The 6,008-nt window shown below is 56.6% G+C and overlaps 1 protein-coding gene across 7 annotated transcripts in view; it reads left to right on the top strand.

The window, feature by feature from the left end:
• Positions 1-1,583: 1,583 nt before the first annotated feature.
• The window catches only part of PPFIA4 (PTPRF interacting protein alpha 4), a 62,109-nt gene continuing 57,684 nt past the window's right edge, over positions 1,584-6,008 (top strand). For all 7 annotated transcript variants that reach the window (XM_050985329.1, XM_018922280.3, XM_050985328.1 and 4 more), the window contains exon 1: positions 1,584-1,638. The gene's annotated coding sequence lies outside the window, so the exon portion shown is untranslated. The remainder of the gene's footprint in view (positions 1,639-6,008) is intronic.

Here is a 6,008-nt window from a genome sequence, read left to right as displayed (position 1 = left end):
ACAGTGAGATGTTTTCACAGCTGTGGTGTCAGCTCTTGGGCCTCCCCATGGCAGGATAAAGTATGGAATATGGACAAATCCATGAAACCCACATTCCTTTTGCTTCCCAGGGATGGCCAGGAGCTGGTATGTCCATAACTTCTCTGCCTGACCCTATTTCTCTCAGGGTTTCTTAAATACACAAAGAGCATTTTATCAGCAAGGAACATATTTGATTGAGAAAATTTCTTATCATCCAGGCAGGAAAGGCCATTCCTTGACAGAAAGGCTACTCCTAATCCCTCTGTTCTCAAGGCAATGGATACAAATTAATGTGGATGGCAGTCAATAAACCAGATCCTGGTGCTCCTGGCTGCACCCACCTCTTTACTTGAAAACGTGTTCCTTGGATTATCCTATTCATCATAGTTATTTGAGAACTGTATCACAGTATTATTTTTAAAAAGTGAAGCTTGTCTTGGCTTAGAAAACTCTGGCAGGTGGAAAAGAGATGAAATGTTCTTGGGATTGAAGGCAGTTCTTCCTGAGTCTGGCTGGCGGAGGATCTAGCACACTCCCTCCTCTGGTGGGTTGTAGGCATTTATGTGAGACCTGCACAGGGTCCTCCAGCAAAAATCCTGAGGATGAGCTCGATGTCCTTCCTGGAGAGAGTAAGGTGCTGCTCTGTGATGATGCTACTGATTCCAGTTGTTCCCAGGGGGGTCAGGGGGTCACAGAAAGGAGCTCCTCGTTGGTAGGCTGGGTGAGGACTGCTGGGGGATTGCAAAGGTTGTGCCAGGGGCTGTGCTTCCAAGGGACCCCAAATGAATTGTTTGGGACGGATGCCTCTGTGCAGGGCAGGATGATGAAGCAGGGTGGGCTTTTGGCTGCTGCAGTGGAAGTTCATGGGCGCCCTCTGTCCCAAATCCCATTTATGATGCCGAAGACATCCTTGAGGGGAGCCTGGGGTGACACATCTCATCCTGCCAGGGCTCAGAACTGAGCCTTGCAGGGTGAGGAGGGGGCTGGGGCAGAGTCCGGGGATCACTCCCTGGCTCCACCGCTGCTCCCCACATGGTGTAGGGGGGGAGGGGGCACCTAGGGCTTCGGACACCCCAGAGTCCAGGTCTGCTCCTGCCTCCCTCCCTTCGGGGTTGGACAAGACCCCTGGGGAGTCCTGCCCCTGTGGGGACCTATAAACCCAGAAGAGGTTCCTGCCGCCAGGAGAGTTCTATGCCCATTCCAGGGGGATTGCTGTGTCTCCCCCAGGGAGGAACCTTTCCCACAAGAGAGTTTCCTATTCCCGCGGGGTCATTTCTGCCTCACCTCAGAGTCTTCTGTCCTCCCGGGGGAATTCCTGCTCCTAAGGAGGTTTCTGCCCTCAAGGAGAGCTTCCCTGGGGGGATTTCTGTCGCTCTTGTGACGCCCAAAAGGGGGGGTTCCTCCCCTTTCCAGGGGGACCCTGTCCCCAGGTAGGTTCCTGTCCACAGGAGGACCCCGGGTCCCGCCCTGACCCCCGACCTGCGACCCCCTCCCCTGGGGGCGTGGCCGTTCGGGGGCGTGTCGAGGGCGTGGCCAGGCGGGGACGGTGACGCAGTGGGCGGGGCAGGGCGGGGCGGCAGCGGCGGCAGCGGCGGCTTCCAGCGACTTCGGCGGGCGGTGAGTGCGGGCGGGGCCGCGCTGCCCACGGGGGATGCTCAGCCCCGCGCGGGGCCGCCCGGGGGGAGCTCTGTCCCCGTGACCCCCGTGGGGCCGCCGGAAGGTGCTCAGGTCCCCCCCACCCCGGTGGGGCCGGATCGGGAGGGCTCTGTCCGTGTTGCCTCCCCCGGGGAAGCTCTGCTGCCCCCCGGGAGGATGCTCGGCCCCTCGCCGTGGGTATGCATAGCTCCGCGGTGTGGCTGGACTCGGCGGGCCCTGCCCTTTTTGCCACCTCCCGGGGATGCTCTGCCCTCTTCCCCCCCCACCCCCCCTACTGGGGATGCTCCCCATTGCCCCCCGGGCGGGGCCGCAGTAGGATGTTCAGCCTGTCGTGCACCGGGGGATGCTCTGTCCCTCACGGAAGGGGCTGACTCGCTCCGGTGGTGCTTCATCTCCCACCCCGTTACCCCTTGGAGGGGGTGTCTGAGTCAGGGTGTGCTGAGCTCCCTCATTTCCCTTGGGTTGAGTCTGAGCTGGGGAGTGTCATTCTCGCCCGGAGCTAGGTTGGAGGGGGGACTTGCTCTGTCCTGGGTTTACCCGCAGACCGAGCATTTGAGCTAGGGTTGCTCCCCTCAGTGCACTGGCCCCGTACCGAGAGCCGGGGAGATATGCTGCTCCATCCCCACTGGGTGTGCAGGCAGGGGGGTGAAGGGTCGCACGTCCCTCGAGGCCGCATGGTATGGGGGGCAGGGAGGAGGCAGTGATTCCTTAACCCGGGAGAGGGGTCCTTGATTTTTAGCTGCTCTCTGCATCTGGCAGCCCCCCATATGCTCCCAAGCTGTCCCTTTGCATCCCCTCCCCCAGATTCTACCTTACACCGAGGGGAGGGCAGGAATGTGGGTGAGCCTCGTCCTCCCATGGCCTGCTCCTAGTCCTCTGATTTCCCTGCGCTGTCTCCTCCCGCCTTCCTCGGTGCTGCCTCCAGCCCCGGAGCATCCACCCAGCACCGAGCTCTGTGTCAGCCCCACTGAGCATCTGCTTGGCTCCGAGCTCTGGCCTGGACTGGCTTGTGGGAATGCTGCCACACACATGCTCCTGGAGCTCAGCACCAGATGAATGCCTTCCAAGCTGGGCCAGCTCGGAACTGGGAAGATGGTCATGGATCTGGTTCAGCCTAAACATTGGCCTGTGTGCTCAGGGCCGGACCAGCAGATCATCCGGCCAGCTTGGCTAGCTCCAGCTGTGCCCATGCTACTTCTTAGCCTCTGTTAGCTCTGTTCACGGGGCTGCTGCAAGCTGCCTCCAGACAGCACTGTTTGCTCCTGAATAACCAGCCTTGAAGGGCTTGTTTATCCCCTCAATTGCATCATTAGAGCAGCAATTGGCTTAGGGAACTGAGTTTTGTTAAAGCTGTGCAAACCCTTCTGGGGGGGGCCTGGTTTTGGCCAACTCAGGATTGGCAAAGTGTTAATTTTAGCTCATTTGCCACCATCTGCTGGATGCTGGAATAAGGTTCTCCTGGTGGGTTTAATACCACCAAGCCACTGTGTAAGCAGGAGCTGGTCCAGAGGCAGGTGTGAGCTAGAGTTTGGGACCTGGATGAATGTGCCTGTGTGGTTTTGGGAGTTTCTTGGTTGTGGTGCTGCCCACACAGCAGGAGGTGGAAAGTTGGGTGTTGTTGTGTCTCTGATGATCAGTCTGAGAGTCTCAGGTACCTGTGCCCTTGACACAGGCATCATGGTGTGCTGCTCCCTGCATGTGCTGGTTGGGAAAAAGGACTGATCTCTAGGGACTTCCCTGGAGATTTGTCAGGGAGCCATCAGCTCAGGTCCCTGCTGCCATCTCCCTGGCACCCTGTGGTGCTCAGATGCCTTCCCAGCTTCAGTGCTTGCTCCTCCTGCAGCTCTTTCCCAGGAGTCAGACCAGAGGCTGTCTGAGACTAGTGTCACCAGCACGAGGGCGGGGGTGCCTCTGAACTGGCAGGTTCTTGAGACACCAGTGATGGGACTGATGGACAGATCTTGCTTTCTGGAGTGGCCAGCTTGGCAAATGTGGGATTAAACATCTCATCTCTGTGCAGCTCATCTCTGTGTCTTTGTGGTGAGTGGCTCTTGCTCTGTACCGGTCCAGCTGAGCTTGGCAGCAGCTCCAGTGAAGATGCAGAGGGACTGGACAGCTGGAGATTTGTGTTCCTGCCTGTCTCAGCTGTCTCAGAAGACACCAGGGCTAAAACCTCCACCGAAACCCTTCTCATCTGCATCTTTAGAGGGACGTTTTTGCAAGTCTTGTCCTTTGGGGCAGCTCCCACTGGGGTCTGGGAATGAGAACAGGGATGAGGAGGAGGCTGAGTGAGTGTGAGTTGGTGGTTCCCGCTGTGCTGGGTGAGGATGTGGAGGTCCTGAGTAAGTCCTGGAAAAGAGCCTGACACTGTGCTGGAGCTGGAAGTTCACACTGGAGCTGAGAGAGTCATTCTTGGAGCCTCAGAGGGAGCTGAGCTCGAATTTGGGCCCAACTGGGAATACCTCTGGAGGCCTCCACTGTGTGCAACATGGAGAGGCATTGACATGACTGTCCTTCCTCTGCCTGGGGAGTGCCATTTCAGGGTTTCCAGCAAAGCAGAAAGATACTGTATTCTTTATCTAACCTTGAAACCTTAATTCACAATTAATTTCCTCCTAAAGAATGTTTTGGTGAGCCAGAGGTTTCCCAGATGGCTCCCAAAACTGAGCTGTGAGGTCTCTGAATATTAACTGGAAGAGAAGGTTGTTGGATCCACTGCCCAGCTGCCCTTCTAGAGCGGTGTGAATGACAGAATGACAGCACCTTCCTTACGGATGATTTCTGGGACATTCCAAGCACCAGGTGTGGGATGACAGACCTGACCGAGGCTGAGGGCTCTGCTGTGGGCCCTGCAGGTGGGTCCAAGCCTTGGCCAGGCTCCTGGGGGATGTGGTTGGGAGTTTGCAGTGCTCAAAGGCCTCCTCTGTGAGCAGATGAAAGGCTTGGAGGTGGGTGCCCTTGTGGGTGTGCTCACATGGGCTGGCATTTAGCAGGGAGGAGGGAAAATATCACATGGAACAACTGCAGTGTTGGGGGACAGGTCTGTGCTTGGGCCCATCTGGAGCAGAAATTGTGGGAAATGATTCCAGGCTCTGCTAAAAAAAGTTGTACTCATATAATTGGATTTTATTTCTGTTTGTTGTGTGGTCAAGCAGGTTGAAACCCATGTGGGGACAGTGTAAAAGCCTTGAGTTCATTTGTAGGGTGAGGATGTCCTGAGGAATCAGGCTGAGAAAGCTGGGACAGTTCAGCCTGGAGAGGAGGTTGTGTGGAGACCCCACAGCCCCTTCCATGGTGTGAAGGGGCTACAAACTGGAGAGGGACTCTGCATAAGGAAATGGAGTGACAGGACAAGAGGGTTCACACTGAAAGAAGAGAGGTTTAGGTTAGGTATTGGGAAGGAATTGCTCCCTATGAGGGTGGGGAGGCCCTGGCACACCACCTGGTTCCCCAGAGAAGCTGTGGCTGCCCCTGAATCCCTGGAAGTGTCCATGTCCAGACTGGACAGGGCTTGGTTAGTAGGGGTTAGTAGGAGGTGTCCCTGCCCATGGCAGGAGGTTGGAATGAGCTGACCTTTAAGGTCCCTTCCAGCCCAAGCCATGCTGTGATTCTGTGGTTTTATGAATGAAGTAGCTGCTCATCTCTCTCATTTTTGTGCAAAACTTGCTGCCCCTCAGCCCTGGGCAGCACTGGCAGCGCAGTGATTCCCGCCCCACAGGAGGATCTGGGAGCTGGCTGTCAAACCTTCTCCAAAAGCCGCTGGCCAGGAGGGGACTGACCCTGTGTCCTCCACGTTGCCCTTCCTTAGCTGAATCTTCACCCTGATGTTTTAAGCAGCTCGTGGATTGCTGTCTCCAGCTCTGTAATCCTGCAGGACTGTCAAGGCTGGAATTTTTCTGAAATGCAGATTATTTTTTTTCTGCTCCTGATTTTCAGTTCCTGCCGTGCTTCTCTTAGCAAGTGTGAGGAGGTGCCGGCTGGGTGCCTGCCTTTAATTGCATCCAAACATGAAAAAAAGAAGAAAACAAGTGGCAGATGAGAGCTTGTTTCCCCATCCTTCTGTCTGTGTCGAGCGGTTTCCAGGAGAGGGCAGTTCCCGGGGATTTTTGCTGCATGGTGCCTCTTCCATGCAGCTCCTGCTGTGTCCAGCCCCTGGTGTCGCTGGTCCCGGAGGCAGAGCCGTGCCGGGGAATGTGGGCAGCTCCTCCGTGGAGCGGCGAGACGATTGCAGCGGGGCCGAGAGCTTTAAATAACGGGCGCAGGGATGTGTGGCAGGGAGGGAAGGAAGGAGGCTCCTCCTGCCTGGACTCCACATCCCGCCTTCTAGAGAG

This window comes from Serinus canaria, chromosome 26 (genome assembly GCF_022539315.1).
Source record: "Serinus canaria isolate serCan28SL12 chromosome 26, serCan2020, whole genome shotgun sequence".
NCBI lineage: Eukaryota > Metazoa > Chordata > Aves > Passeriformes > Fringillidae > Serinus > Serinus canaria.
Note: the sequence above shows the minus strand (reverse complement) of the source record. Positions and strands in the feature narration are given on the sequence as shown.